The sequence below is a fragment of the Tachyglossus aculeatus genome, chromosome 25 (assembly GCF_015852505.1).
Source record: "Tachyglossus aculeatus isolate mTacAcu1 chromosome 25, mTacAcu1.pri, whole genome shotgun sequence".
NCBI classification, from domain to species: Eukaryota; Metazoa; Chordata; class Mammalia; order Monotremata; family Tachyglossidae; genus Tachyglossus; species Tachyglossus aculeatus.
The window spans coordinates 4,620,567-4,637,257 of record NC_052090.1 but is presented as its reverse complement, the minus strand read 5'-3'; positions in this window follow the sequence as shown (position 1 = coordinate 4,637,257).

Below are 16,691 nucleotides of genomic sequence, written 5' to 3'. Positions count from 1 at the left end.
ACTACCACAAACTTTAACATTGAAAATTAGTTAAATGATTTCCCCCCTGCCCCAAAAATCTTTATTTCAGTCATAATGCTTATCCCAGGAGGCTTGTAAACATCAACCCCCCTCAAGGCTCCTTTATGGATACTCATCACCCCCCAAGACCAAGAGAGTTTACACCTCACTAAAGTGTTCGACCCCAGGATCTATCCTTTCATGAAAATGAATCCAAAATCCTCCAGAGAACATGGTACCTCTCCTAGTCTCTCTCTCTCTTGCCCTGTTGGTCACCTGCTGTTCTTAGGTTCACAGAGTATAAACAGGACACTGCGGGAGAGTGTTTCAGGAAGGCGATGTTGCTTTAGCATTTCCTCCATCTCAGAGCTCTACTGCCCATTTGATTTTGTCCCTTCAGGCCCTGTAACTGCCCCAGACCTTCCCACCTGCTGTGGATCCAGTCTGCCATCACCTCATTGCACCAGTTTTGTGACAGAGTCAGTCAGGGACTGTTCTGCAGGGACCTGAGTGCCAGTTTGAGACAGGGCTTGGAGACACCAGTAGAGTGGACACTTCCATACTCTAGACAAGAAGATGCATGAGATATCATGTGTAATACCACGCAACCAGGCGATGGCATCATGGATTTTCTGGAAAAAAACAGGGATTTCAGGTGATCCACGAACATTTCTCCAGGGCGACTCCTAAATCCTTCTCTTGCGTCGAGCCTGTGATATCCCCTCCCAGGTCAGTGCCCAGCCTGGTCCCGTCTCAGTGGCGGGAGCTGCGGCAGAGGGAGGCCCAAAGCCAAAAATTAAAAGCGGACACAGGGCATCCGCATAACTGGTTGGGAGCAGGCCAGATGGAAACTGGACTGTCCAGTTTAAAACAGGACAACCGGCCACCCTAAGTGCAAGCAGCGTGGCCTTGTGGAAAGAACACAGGCCTGAGAGTCATAAGTCCATCACCTGTCTGCTTTATGACCTTGGGCAAGTGACTTCAGTTCTCTGTGCCTCAGTTACCTCATCCGTAAAATGGGAATTGAGACTGTGAGCCACATGTCGGGCAGGAACTATGCTTGTATCCATCCCAGCACTTAGTACAGTGTCTGGCACATAGAAGGCGCTTAACAAATACCATCATTATCATTATTATTAAGATAGCAGCAGGGGTCGAGGGTTTGTTTTGGCACTGGGGATCCAAATTAATGCCCCTTGCCTTCTTTTCTGCCCAGTATCAACAGACTTACAGGGTCCAGGCAAGCCCTCCTCGGGGGCCCAGTGTTGCCTCCTACACTCTGCAGTTGAGAAAACCGAGGTTTTGTCATGTGGACAATGACCCAGTCGGGCAGGACGTCTCGTATCCTGGCTCTAGTCACTCTCGCTACCCCGGGCTGTGGTATCGTCACCCCAGGATCAGACCGACGTTGACCCTGGAGCTTGGGGACGGCGGAGAAGTCAGACCTAACAGTCACTTTTCCAAGAGGGAAGACAGAAATGCAAAGTTCAGGCCTGCATGGAGGCCTCGGCAGCCGGACAGAGGAAGGATGATAACTTGTGGAGCCTCAGAGCGACAGGATCCTGGGGAGGTTCAGCCATCTGCTTGTTTCTAGCCTCCTTTTACCTGGTGGGGTTGTCTTTCCCTGTGGGAATCAGCTTCATTTCTCTTCTGGTCTAACCTGTAGGGGCCAGGGATTACCTCTTGCAGGCTAATGAAGCATTAATATTATTGGCCTGCAGACATGAGACTTTAATGGGTCTTGAGCAAGGTGTAATATAGAACTCTGACCATAGCCAGGCAAATATTGTCCCACCTGTTTGGAAAGCCATTTATTGACACTTATCAATTCAGACAAGGCCATGGACTTTAAAACAGGCCCCTCTCCTGAACTTTATTGCCCAGTTCCATATTGTTACACTAAAAATAATTAACTTTCCATCGCATTCCTTCACTAAGCCATCTTTCAGCAAAACCAAGTTGAAAAGGGGAGCAGAGAACCATCTTCACTGCTGACCCCCAACATGCCTGCGGAGGGAAACCTCCCAACCGCCCACTAGAGAAGCCCAGGAGCAAGGAAAATATGGCCCCTAGAGAGGGTTTCGCTGTCGTCTTCAAATAACAGTTTCTGTGCTTCCCCAAGGGGGTGATAAGTCCATTTCCCTCACCAGGACACAGATTCCAAATTTGGACTCAGCAGCTGGGGATTTAAGAGGGCCCCTAATCCAGAGATAGACTCCTAGGTGGGGAGAGGCAGGATCAGCCAATCAATTGGTCAATCAATCTATCATTCAGTCATATTCACTGAGGGTTTACTGAGTGCAGAATACTATACTAAGCACTCGGGTGGGCTCAGTAGAGTTAGTAGACACAATCCCTGCCCTTAAGAAGCTTGCAGATACAAAAGACTCTAAATTACACATAGGGAGAAGCAATAGAGTTTAAAGCTAAGCACAGCAATGATAGTGGCTGAAGGAGAAACCAACTGGGGGGGCATTCGGTCATTCACTCATATTTATTGAGCACTTACCATGTGCAGGGTAGTTAACTAAGCATTTGGGAGAGTATAACAATTAACAGACATGTTCCTTGCCCACAAGGAGCTTACACTTCATGACTCCCTTGGAGAACCCCAAAAGTGGAAGTCCAACCACTAGGAATGGCCAATGGGGAGTCATTAGGCCATCGTCTTTGCTCAAGATCAGGGTTTCCTGAGCAGGGGATGATAGGAGGGACGTTAAATTGTGAACTCCTCAGCTGGCCAGGAGATTCTGTTGGAGCCAGCACAGCCGTGAAGACCTGGGCTTCAGCGTGGCTTTTCAGTCCCTCTAGACAAGGGAGGAAACCTCAGAGGTCCAAATCCAAGAAGGCCTGGGGTTCAGACCCACAGGTCTCCACCCTTCCAGCTCCTGGGCGGCAGGAGCAAACTCCTCTGGATGAGGTACTACCAGAAGGCCCAGAATTCTCTGGCTTGGGAGTACTGGCCTTCAGGGTCGGGCCACGGAGTGACACTTCCTCCCCGGACAAGCTCAATCACCGTGAGTTCAAGAGTCACTGACAGCTCCCAGTGACCGGGCCCCGAAATAGACGGTGAAGACGTCGAAGCTATTTTGAAAGAGCACAGCCTGTTCTGTCTGGATGTCGGCAAGGATGTCCGCTCAGCTGCCCTCGCTGAGGGGAGAGCAAGTGGCCACCCCAGCTGTACTGTGCCCACGTCAGGTGACCCGGCCTTAGGTGAGTGGTAGGAGGGTGTGGGGGGCCTTAGACCCCACACCATTTCATCAGTCTCATAAGGCTTCATTCATCCCCCCCCGCCCAGCCCCTCAGCACTTACATACATGTCTGTAATTTATTCATTCATTCCATTGTATTTATTGAGTGCTTACTATATGCAGAGCACTGCACTAAGCATTTGGGAGAGTACCATATAACAATAATGTAAACATTATTTACATTAACGTCTGTCTCCCAGCACTTAGAACAGGGCTTGGCACATATTAAGCTCTTAACAAATACCATAATTATTATTATTAGACTGTAAACTTGTTGTGGGCAGAGAATGTTTCTATTATGGTATTATATTGTACTCTCCCAAGCGGTTAGAACAGTGCTTTGCATACAGTAAGTGCTCAGAAAGTACACATGATTTATTGGTTGGTTGATCTTTATACTTATTTGTTCCCCTACCTGTAATTTATTTCAGGGTTGGTCTCCCCCTCTAGACTGTAAATTCCTTTAGAGCAGGGATCCTGCTGACTTATTCTATCCCTGCTCTGCCACTTGTCTGCTGTGAGACCTTGAGCAAGTCACTTAACTTCCCTGAGCCTCAGTTTCCTCATCTATAAAATGAGAATTTAGATATCTGATCTCTTTTCCCCTTAGATTGTGGACCCCATGCAAAACAGGGATTATTTGGATTATTGTGTATCTACCCAATTGTGTATCTTCTCTGCTACCCAGAGAAGCAGTGTGGCTCAGTGGAAGGAGCACGGGCTTTGGAGTCAGTGGTCATGGGTTCAAATCTTGACTCTGCCAATTGTCAGCTGTGTGACTTTGGGCAAGTCACTTAACTTCTCTGGGCCTTCGTTACCTCATCTGTAAAATGGGGATTGACTGTGAACCCCCTGTGGGACAACCTGATCACATTGTAACCTCCCCAGCACTTAGAACAGTGCTTTGCACATAGTAAGCGCTTAATAAATGCCATTATTTTATTAATATTATTATTATTATTATTGTTATTATTACCCCAGGGCTTAATACAGTGCTCGGCATTTGGAAAGTTCTTAGCAAATACTACATTTTTTTTCTGAAAACTTAGTACAGTGTTTGACAGAGAGTAAGATGTCATAAATCCACATGGCTGATGGATGGATTGATTGATCTGTGGGTCCTGGTGCCAACCCCTGGCTGGTTCAGTCAGTTCAGTCAGGCAGGCTTTCCCTTCAAAGCCCTACTGAGAGCTCACCTCCTCCAGGAGGCCTTCCCAGACTGAGCCCCCTCCTTCCTTTCCCCCTCCTCCCCCTCCCCATCCCCCTTGCCTTACCTCCTTCCCCTCCCCACAGCACCTATATATAGGTTTGTACATATTTATTACTCTATTTTACTTGTACATATTTACTATTCTATTTATTTTATTTTGTTAATATGTTTTGTTTTGCTGTCTTTCTCCCCCTTCTAGACTGTGAGCCCGCTGTTACCAACTTGTACTTCCCAAGTGCTTAGTACAGTGCTCTGCACACAGTAAGCGCTCAATGAATACGATTGAATGAATGAATGTAGAGGACTCAAGGCGCTCTCTCTCTTTCTCTCTCTCCAGCTACCTCACTGTCCCTCTCTCCCTTTTCCCCCCCTCTTTCTCTCCCTCTCTCCCTCTCTCTCTTTCTCTATCCCTCTCTCTCATTCCTTCTCTCTCTCCTTCTCTCTCTTTCCTTCTCTCTTTCCTCTTCCTCTCTCTCCCCACTGTGGCTACATTTGCACCACATAGGTGCTTTGGCCCAGGGGTAGAAAGTCAGAAGGACCACCGAGTTCATCTTCCTATAATAATTATGGTCTTCACTAAGCATTTGCCATGGGCTAAGTATTGGGAAAATCAGTCAGCCAATCAATGGAATTAAGCACTTGGGAGAGTACACTACAACAGAGTTGGTAGACATGAATCCCTGCCCACGAGGAGCTTACAGTTCAGAGGGGGAGACAGACATGAAAATAAATTACTAATAGAGAAAGTGACAGAGTATAAGGACATGCAGGGTGGGGTGAATATCAAGTTTTTGAAGGCTACAGAACTAAATGCATAAGTGATGTGGAAGAGAGAGGGAGTAGGGGAAATGAAGGCTTAGTCGGGGAAGGTGTCTAGGGGAAGATAGGATTTTAGGAAGGCTTTGATCAAAGGGTACAGAACTAAGTGCATAGGTGATGGGAAAGAGAGAGGGAGTAGAGGAAATGAAGGCTTAGTCGGGGAAGGTGTCTAGGGGAATATAGGATTTTAGGAAGGCTTTGAAGGTGGGGAAACTGATAGTCTGCCATATATTCATTCAGTCGTATTTATTGAGTGCTTACTGTGTGCAGAGTACTGTACCAAGCGCTTGGGAAGTACAAGTTAGCAACATATAGAGACAGTCCCTACCCAACAGTGGGCTCACAGTCTAGAAATATGAAGGAGGAGGTAGTTCCTAGGACAGAAGGTGGATGTTGTCCAGGGGTCAGCGATGAGATAGGAAAGATCGAGTTTCAGTGAGTAAGTTGGTGCTAGAGGAGCAAAGAGTGTAGTAGGAGATCAGGAAGATAGGCACAATACAATCAGCTCAGGCATAGTTCCATTTGGGGCTCACCATCTAAAGAGGTGGGTCAGCAGGGCCCCTATTCCCATTTAACAGATGAAGAAACTGATGCCAAGAGCTACCGCAGGAGGCAAGTGACAGAGCCAGGATTAGAATCCAGCTCCCTGGCCTCCCAGTCCCTTTCTACTAGACTACACTGCTTCTGCAGGCTTCTTCCTGCCCCAAGAAAGACTCCTAGGTAAACCAATCCAATGGAGGGGTCCTCAGTTGAATCTTCTCCGTGAACAGGACGTCAGCCTCGTGTCCCCAGAAAGGGCTGACAAGGCTTGAACTCGAATTAATCAGACAATTGCATCTATTTAGAGAAGCAGCGTGGCTCAGTGGAAAGAGCACGGGCTTTGGAGTCATGGGTTCAAATCCCAGCTCCACCAATTGTCAGCTGGGTGACCTTGGGCAAGTCACTTAACTTCTCTGAGCCTCAGTTACCTCATCTGTAAAATGGGGATTAAGACTGTGAGCCCCCCGTGGGACAACCTGATCACCTTGTAACCTCCCCAGTGCTTAGAACAGTGCTTTGCACATAGTTAGTGCTTAATAAATGCCATCATTATCATTATTATTATTATTATTATCTATTGAGTGCTTACTGTGTGCAGAGCACTGTACTAAGTGCGTAGAAGACTTCTACTCAACAGCATTGGTAGTCACATTCCCTGCACAGCACTGTACTCAGTGCTTAGAAGACTTCTATGCAACAGTGTTGGTAGTCACATTCCCTGCCCACAGCAAACTTACAGGGGGCAATAATAATGATAATAATAATAATTGTGGTATTTGTTAAGCACTTACTTAACACCGTACTAAGTGCTGGGGTAGATACAAGCAGGTCAGTTTGGACCACATGGGGCTCATAGTCTCAATCCTCATTTTCCAGATGAGGTAACTGAGGCACAGAGAAGTGAAGTGGCTTGCCCAAGGCCACACAGCAGACAAGTGGTGGAGCTGGGATTAGAACCCATGACCTTCTGATTCCCAGGCTTGGGCTCCAAACACTACACCTTGCTGCTTCCCCAGGCCATCCTGCTGGGAAGAAAGCAGGGCCTAATGGTAAAACCTAAAGAAAGGCTAGAATTTCTTCACCTGCTGGCATGTTCCCTTCCCGGGACCCCTCAGGGGAATCCCCTTCCCGGGACTCCTCAGGGGAATCCGTGTCCAGGGACATTTTCCCCAACTTGTCTTCTCCAGGGTTAGGTGAGCGTAAAAAACGCAGAAAAATAGCCTCAATTCCAGCAGATCTTTCCGGACTGTAAGCTCGATGTGGGTAGGGAATGTGTCTGTTTATTGATAATAATAATAATGGTATTTGTTAAGCGCTTACTCTGTGCAAAGAAGTGTTCTAAGCGCTGGGGTTGGTACAAGGTAAGCAGGTTGTCCCACGTGGGGATCACAAGCTTAATCCCCATTTTACAGATGAGGGAACCAAGGCACAGAGAATAATAATAATAATAATAATGGCATTTATTAAGTGCTTACTATGTGCAAAGCACTGTTCTAAGTGCTGGGGAGGTACAAGGTGATTAGGTTGTCCCATGGGAGGCTCACAGTCTTAATCCCCATTTTACAGATGAGGGAATCAAGGCACAGAGAAGTGAAGTAACTTGCCCAAAGTCACACAGCTGATAAGCGGCGGAGCAGGGATTAGAACCCACGAGCTGTGACTCCCAAGCCCGGGCTCTTTCCACTAAGCCACACTGCTTTGTGGAAAGGATTAGGACCTGGAATTAGGACTCTAGACTCATCTTAAGACTATAAGATCATTTGGGGGCAGGGAATGCATCTGTTCATTGTTGTACAGTACTCTCCCAAGCGTTTAGTACAGAGCTCTGCACACAGTAAGCGCTCAAAAAATATGACTGAATGAATGAATGAATGGAAGACGGCTATCTTGTTGCAGAAAGAATCAATCAACCAATCAATCATATTTATTGAGCGCTTACTGTGTGCAGAGCACTGGACTAAGCGCTTGGGAAGTCCAAGTTGGCAACACATAGAGACAGTCCCTACCCAACAATCAATCAATCAATCAATCAATCGTATTTATTGAGCGCTTACTGTGTGCAGAGCACTGTACTAAGCGCTTGGGAAGTACAAGTCGGCAACACATAGAGACAGTCCCTACCCAACAGCGGGCTCACAGTCTAGAAGGGGGAGACAGAGAACAAAACCAAACATATTAACAAAATAAAATAAATAGAATAGCTATGTACAAGTAAAATAAATAAATAAATAGAGTAATAAATAGGTACAAACATATAAACATATATACAGGTGCTGTGGGGAAGGGAAGGAGGTAATCAATCAATCAATCGTATTTATTGAGCACTTACTGTGTGCAGGGCACTGTACTAAGTGCTTGGGAAGTACAGGTTGGCAACATATAGAGACAGTTGCTACCCAACAGTGGGCTCACAGTCTAGAAGGAGGAGACAGGGAACAAAACCAAACATACTAACAAAATGAAATAAATAGAATAGCTATGTACAAGTAAAATAAATAAATAAATAGAGTAATAAATAGGTACAAACATATAAACATATATACAGGTGCTGTGGGGAAGGGAAGGAGGTAATCGATCAATCAATCGTATTTATTGAGCACTTACTGTGTGCAGGGCACTGTACTAAGACCTTGGGAAGTACAGGTTGGCAACATATAGAGACAGTCCCTACCCAACAGTGGGCTCACAGTCTAAAAGGAGGTAAGGCAGTGGGGATGGAGAGGGGATGGAAAGAAACCGCAATGGGGCCGCGGCCAGGTAGAGCCAACCTGTGTTCACCGCCACAACCTGTTCGGATGCCAATGCAACGCATTTGCTGTAATCCCCTTTTATCCCCGCCCCGGTGTTTTACGGAAAGAAAGGGTTCCTTGGTTGTCGGAGTCACAGCCAAGACCTCACCGCCTCGCCCCTCTGAGCCTGCCAAAGCCTGCAAGTGTTTGCCTGTGCAGCTCGCCAGGGCCCGGGAGTGAGGAGTGCCCATGTGGGAGGGACGTCTGTGTCTGCCATGTGGCCTTGGGCATCTGTGTAGGCCCAATAATTTGGTTTTCAGGTGTAGACCAGGGGCAAACAGGGGCTGGAGGGGCAGGGCTCCCCATTTAGAAATAGCATGGGACTCCTCACTCTGTAAGCGGTGTGACCCGCTCCCTACAGGGAGTCAAAAGGACCTTTCATTCAGTCATTCATTCATTCAATTGTATTTATTGAGCACTTACTGTGTGCAGAGCACTGGACTAAGTGCTTGATTCATTCCCTGCCCCCAAAGAGCTTATAGTCTAAAGATGAGCTTCTCTGCACATAGTAAGCGCTTAACAAATGCCATTATCATTATTATTATTATTATTATTATTATTATTATTTTGTTTGTTTTTGATGGCATTCGTTCATTCATTCATTCATTCAGTCGTATTTATTGAGCGCTTACTGTGTGCAGAGCACTGTACTAAGCGCTTGGGAAGTGCAAGTTGGCAACTTGTTCGTTAAGCGCTTACTGTGCGCCAAGCGCTGTTCTAAGCACTGGGGAGGATGCAAGGTGGTAAGATTGTCCCACGTGGGGTTCACAGTCTTCATCCCCATTTTGCAGATGAGGTAACAGAGGCACAGAGAAGTGACTTGCCCAAAGTCACACAGCTGACAGTTGGAGGAGTGGGGATTTGAACCCATGACCTCTGACTCCCAAGCCCGGGCTCTTTCCATTGAGCCACTCTGCTTCTCTACAGTTTACAGTCTAGAGTTCTAATCCCAGGTCCTAATCCCGGCTCTGCCACTTGTCTGCTGTGCGACTACAGGTAGGTCACTTTACTTCTCTGTGCCTCATTTACCTCATCTGTAAAATGGTGATTAAATTCCTGTGCTCCCTCTTACTTGGGCTCTGAGCCCCACATGGGACAGGGACTGTATCTGATCGAATGATCTTGTATCTACCCCAGCGCTTAATACAGTGCTTGGCACACAGTTTTTAACAAATGTCTGGATTGGAACCCAGGTCCTCTGACTCTCAGGTCTGCTGTCTTTCCCCTAGGCCATACTGCTTTCCTCTGTTCTCCATCCAGGCTCAGGGTGTGTTGTCCGCCTGTTGGGTAGGAACCGTCTCTATCTGTTGCCAACTTGTACTTCCCAAGCGCTTAGTACAGTGCTCTGCACACAGTAAGCGCTCAACAAAGACAATTGAATGAATGAATAGTGAATACTGCTGCTCTCATAATAGTTGGGAAGGGGCTTAGAGGCTTTCACTGCCTGAACTCCACTCTCCCTGCTCTAATCATCTCATCAGTTAGCCCTAAAGTGGATTTTTTAATTCTACTTACTTATTAATTTGGTTATTCATCCTTTGTTTATTTTTGTTCTTACCTGTTATATTCATGTTTTCCCATCTCTCCCAATTGTATGTAGGCTACCTGTGCCTCCTTCTCGCCCCTCATCAGACTGTAAGCTCCTTGAGGGTAGGGACCATGTCTTCTACTTTCTTTCATGCTCCCGGGTGTCTAGTAATAATAATAATAATTTGTAATTATATATAATAACATATAATATATATAATAGCATATAATATAACATATAATATAATAATATATTATATATAATATATTATATATAATATATATAATAATATTTGTTAAGCGCTTACCATGTGCCAAGCACTGTTTTAAACACTGGGGTAGATACAAAATAATCAGGTTGTCCCACATGGGGCTAACAGTTTTAATCAGTTACAGATGAGGTAACTGAGGCACAGAGAAGTTAAGTGACTTGCCCAAAGTCACACAGCTGAAAAGTGGCAGAGTCGGAATTAGAACTCACGACCTCTGATTCCTAAGCCCGGGCTTTTTCCACCAAGCCAGTTCCCTGCATGTAGTAGGTACTCCACACACAGTAGACACCGAATATAACACTCTGCCACACATTGTACTTCCCAAGCGCTTAGTACAGTGCTCTGCACACGGTAAGCGCTCAATAAATACGACTGAATGAATAAATTGAGCAAAAATTCCAGCACAGTGCTCTGCTCACAGCAGGGCTCTATTCCAGTGCTCCAAATCCAGTAAGCCCCCGGTTCAAGGCTCTACAAACAGTAGGCACTTAATAAATATGGATAGGGATGATGATGAAGATGATCATTTCATCAATGGTATTTATTGAGCACTCATTAGGACAGTACAACAGAGTTGCCAGACACATTTCCTGCCCACAACCAGCCTACATGATGATAGTGATGAGAACGATTTCAGTTTAGGGCTTTAGGATCTTTAAAATATCTGTTTTATGTCTGGTTCCCTGGAACCAAGCTACCAACCAGCCAATCCATCAATAGTACTTATTAAGCATCTCTGCTGGGCAGAGCACTGTACTAAGAGCTTGGGTGACAACAACAGAGTTAGTAGATTATCCGAGCCTTCAAGGGGTTTACAGTCTAGTAGAGAAGACAGAGACGAGAATCCATTCCAAGTAGGGGGGAGGCAACAAAATTTTAAGAGCTGTCCCTAAGTGTTACTGGGGAATAGAGGAGGTGAGGGAGGGGATTGAGTTCCCATGTGCTTAGGTGATGTGATAATTCCCAAGTGGTGGTTGGTGGGAAAATAGGGAAGTTAGTCAGGGAAGGCTTCCTGGAGGAGATGTGATTTTGGAAAGGGCCTTGAAGAGGGAGTAGGCTGTGGTCTGTCAAAAGTGAAGGGGGAGGAAGTTTCAGGAGGAAAGAGGTTGAGCAAGAAGTCGATGATGAAAGGTAAGAATCAATCAATCAATCATATTTATTGAGCACTTACTGTGTGCAGAGCACTGTACTAAGCGCTTGGGAAGTACAAGTTGGCAACATACAGAGGCGGTCCCTACCCCACAGCGGGCTCACAGTCTAGAAGGGGGAGACAGAGAACAAAACCAAACATATTAACAAAATAAAATAAATAGAATAGATATGTACAAGTAAAATGAACAGAGTAATAAATAAGTTATTATTTATAAATAAGTATAAATAAGTATAAATAAGTAAGAATGAGACAAAGTGAGTAGGTTGGTGGTAGATAATGGGGTGTAGCCGGAGGGGAGAGAGTCAGTAAGGGGGAGAGAGCTGATTGAGTAGTACCTCAGGCTGAATCCAGATTGACTCTTGCTGGCCTTTCCCACAGTCGGTGACTCCAATTTCTCCTGGAGGTGTAATGCTGCAGAGGTCAGCTAGCTTGCCTGGAAAAATCAATCAGAGATATTTATGGAGCAACTACTCTGCACAGAGCACTGTATTAGACCCCTGGAAGAGAGCAGCCGTGTAAGCGATCCCCGCCCTCAAGCAGCGTGGCTCAGTGGAAAGAGCCCGGGCTTTGGAGTCCGAGGTCATGGGTTCAAATCCCGGCTCTGCCAGTTGTCAGCTGTGTGACTTTGGGCAAGTCACTTAACTTCTCTGGCCCTCAGTTACCACATCTGTAAAATGGGGATTAAGACTGTGAGCCCCCCGTGGGACAACCTGATCACCTTGTAACCTCCCCAGCGCTTAGAACAGTGCTTTGCACATAGGAAGCACTTAATAAATGCCATCATTATTATTTATTACAGGGCAGCCAGGGAATCTTACTGAAGACCTAACATGGGCCCACTCTATATCTTCCAGCCCTGATCTCTCTCCTTTCCTGCAACCTCACATTTTCTCCTGCCTTCAGGACATTTCTACCTGAATGTCCTGCTGACACCTTTCATTCATTCTTTCGATCATATTTTTTGAGAGCTTATTGTGTGCAGAGTCCTTTACTAAGCACTTGGGAGAGTACAGTACAACAAAAAACAGACATTCTCTGCCCACAATGAGCTTACAGTCTAGAGGAGGAGACAGACATCCTTATAAATAAGTTACAGTTATTAATTAATTCATTCAATTGCATTTATTAAGTGCTTACTTTGTGCAGAGCACTGTTCTAAGCGCTTGGAAAGTACAATACAACAATAAATAGTGGCACTCCCTGACCACATCGAGATATGTACGTATGTGGGGCTTGCAGGAGGGATGATGATGATGATGATGGCATTTACTAAGTGCTTACTATGTGCAAAGCACTGTCCTAAGCACTGGGGAGGTTACAAGGTGATCAGGTTGTCCCGCGGGGGGCTCACAGTCTTAATCCCCATTTTACAGATGAGGTCACTGAGGCACAGAGAAGTTAAGTGACTTGCCCAAAGTCACACAGCTGACAGTTGGCGGAGCCAGGATTTGAACCCATGACCTCTGACTCCAAATGAATAAAGGGAGCAAGTCAGGGCAATGAAAAGGGGAGTGGGAGAAGAGGAAAGTGGGGCTTAGTCAGGGAAAGCCTCTTGGAGGAGATGGGCCTTAAATAAGGCTTTGAAGAAGGGGAGAATAATTGCCTGTTGGATTTGGGAAGGGGAGGTGGTCTTTCCTCTCTACATCCAAACTACTACCATGTTAATACAATCACTCATCCTATTCCTCCTGGATTACTACATCAACCTCCTTGCTGACCTCCCAGCCTCATGTCTCTCCCTACTCCAGTCCATACTTCACTCTGCTGCCCAGATCATTTTTCTACTAAAATGTTCAGGACATATTACCCCCCTCCTCAAAAAACTCCAGTGGTTGCCCATCCACCTTCGGATCAAACAAAAAGTCCTCACCATTGGCTTCCAAGCAGTCCATCACCTTGCCCCCTCTTACCTCGCCTCACTCCTCTCTTTTCACTCCTCTAGTGCTAACCTTCTCACTGGGCTTCGATCTCACCTGTCTCGCCGCCGACTTCTAGCCCAAATCCTGCCTCTGGCCTGGAATACCCTCGCGCCTCAAATCCGACAGACAATTACTCTCCCCAACTTCAAAGCCTAGAGTCCTTGCCAGACTCAGCCCCTCTTTTCCTCATCTCCCACTCCCTTCTGCATCACCCTCACTTGCTCCCTTTGCTCTTCCCCCCTCACAGCCCCACAGCACTTACCTAAATATCTGTAATTTTATTTATTTGTATTGATGTCTCGCATCACCCCCCCAGACTGTAAGCTCATTGTGGGCAGGGAATGTCACTGTTCATTATTGCGTTGTACTTTCCCAAGCACTTAGAACAGTACTCTGCACACAGTAAGCATTCAGTAAATACAATAGAATGAAGTTCCAGGTCAGAAGGTGAAGATTAGGCAGCGAAATAGACAAAATCGAGGTACAGTCCACACCAGAGCTCATTATCTTCCCACCCAAATCCTCTCCATCTACTATCTTTCCCATTGCTGTAGACAACACCACTATCCTCTCTATCTCACTAGCCCATAACCTTGGCATTGTCCTCTACTAATTTCTCTCATTCACCCACATATTCAATCTGTCACCAAATTCTGTTGGTTCTACCTTCGCAACATAGCTAAAATCCACCCTTTCCTCTCCATCCAAACTGCTACCATGCTGATCCAAGCAATTATCCTATCCTGCTTCCTCCCTTGCCTCTTGGCTTCCTGCGTCTCCCACTCCAGTCCATGCTTCACTCTGCTGAATGGATCATTTTTCAACGAAAACGTTCAGTCCCTGTGTCCTCACTTCTCAAAAACCTCCAGTGGCTGCCCATCCACCCCTGAATCAAACAGAAACTCCTTCCCATCGGCTTTAAAGCACTCAATCAGCTTGCCCCCTCCTACTTCACCTCACTAATCTCCTACTACAGCCCAGCCCTCACAGTCTGCTTCTCTAGTGCCAGATTACTCACTATGCCCCAATCTCATCTGTCTCTCTGCTGACTCTTTTCCCATGTCCTCCCCCTTCCTATAGGCCAGACCACCATTCTCTCCACATTCAAAGCCTTGTTGCGATCACATCTCCTCCAAGAGACCTTCCCCTAGTAAGCCCTCTCTTCCCTGGCTCACTCTCCCTTCTGTGTCATCTACACATTTGCATGCGAGCCCACTGTTGGGTAGGGACTGTCTCTATATGTTACCAATTTGTACTTCCCAAGCACTTAGTACAGTGCTCTGCACATAGTAAGCACTCAATAAATACGATTGATGATGATGATTTGATATTCGCCCCACTCCCAACCCCACAGCATCTTCAGCACTTAGAACACTGCTTGGCATATAGTAAGCACTTAACAAATACCATCATCACTTAAATTATACATTATCAATGACTTATTTGTTCATATTAATGTCTGTCTCCCCCTCTGGACTGTAAGCTCGTTATGGGCAGGTAACACGACTGCTAATTCTGTCGCACTGTACTCTCCCAAGTGCTTAATACAGTGCTCTGCACATAGTAAGGGCTCAATAAATACCATTGACTGATCGATGGCAGCCTGGACATCAAGTATGTCCGTGTCCACAGGAGAGTTGGGGAAACTTAGCGGAGGCCTCCCTTCCTTCCACATGGCCAGGTGGAGCCGATGTGTATTAGCTGCTGGATTTCCCAGAGATCTTCCTCCTGCTCCACAGATGCTGGGAATCAGTTCTGCCATCATATCCCGGCGGCCCCTCCTCCATTCCTCTCCTCTTTGATTCCTGCTTTCAAGGCTAGAACGTCAAGAAGGGCAATTTCCTCTCCACGCTGGGCCAGCATTCTCTTGGAATTCTCCTCACAGGCCTGTACACAAATGGCTTGGAAGAGAAAGACACTAGCAGACACACAGGAAGACGGCGAGGATCAGCAGTCCCTGGGTGGTCCTGGAGTTGGGAGGTCGGGGGGCTGTTGGGGACTCCTTGCAGAAGGCCACAGGACTACAAGTGGGAATTCTGCTTGAGGATTCCAAGCTCCAAGGCCCCAAAGGCTGGAGTCCGAGCCAGAACGGGCTAGTGGGCCCCCATATCTGCCCAGACCTCAGTGGAGAGCCCCCGTTCCTGCCTCGGTTCACCCCAGCTTCTCTTCTCGGGCCGCCCCCTTCCCGGACTCTGCCCACCCCGACTCCGGCAAAGCCCAAGTTCCCCGGAGCAACGCTAGGTCCCACCCCACTGCATCTGGCCAGCGTTTCGGACCCGACTTCTCAAGAGGAATGTGGAGAGCATGATTCCAGAAAGAAATGGGAAAAGCAGCCCTTTCCCCCTTTGTGTGGGAAACTCCGGCCAGGGCACTTTGACAATGCAGTCAGAGGTCAGCAGGATATATGGCTGCTTTGTGCATTCTGTTCTGCGTGGAGAGTAAGAACCAGAGCAGGGAAGGAGCGATCGCACAGAAAACACTCATCTATGTGTTCGCTCTGGTGCGTGGGTGGACAGTCCTGATCTTCCTCTCGGAGGGACTTGGCACCTTGGAGGTGGCCGGGGCGTCCCCTAATTTGGCAATCCTTGGGTTGGCATTGACAGGCCGGGTCCCGCTGGCCAGCGGAATGCTAGCTCCACTCTGGGGAACTACCCACCCACGAGCGGGGAGAGGGTGCCCGGGGGAGACCACCAAGGACACGTGAGTGGTGTGAGTCATACGAATCTCTTGAGAAGCCTCGGGAGGTTTGTAAGCTGCTCCGCTCAACCTGCACTGTGAAAACACAAACCCTCGGTCCAGCTGAAGTTCGGCTCCCAAAGTGCACTTGGCTTCATCCTGGACTTGTGGGTTTTCCAAGGGCCAAGTCCCTGCAGAGCAGCCACAGAGAGGAGGCGGCGTGACCTGGCGGAAAGAGCCCGGGCCTGGGAATCGGAGGATTTGGGTCCTAATCCCAGCTCAGCCGCTTGCCAATTTGGGATCTTGGGCAAGTCACTCAACGTCTCTGGCCTCAGGTTTCTCATCTGTAAAGTCGGGACTCATTACTCGTTCTCCCTGCCTTTCAGATCGTGAGCCCTGCGTGGGACAAGGACTATGGACTATGCCTGATCTTAGTACAGTGAGAAGCAGCATCATGTAGTGAATAGAGCCAGCCTGGGAGTGAGAAGGTCATGGGTTCTAATCCCAGCTCCGTCGCTTGTCCACTCTGTGACCT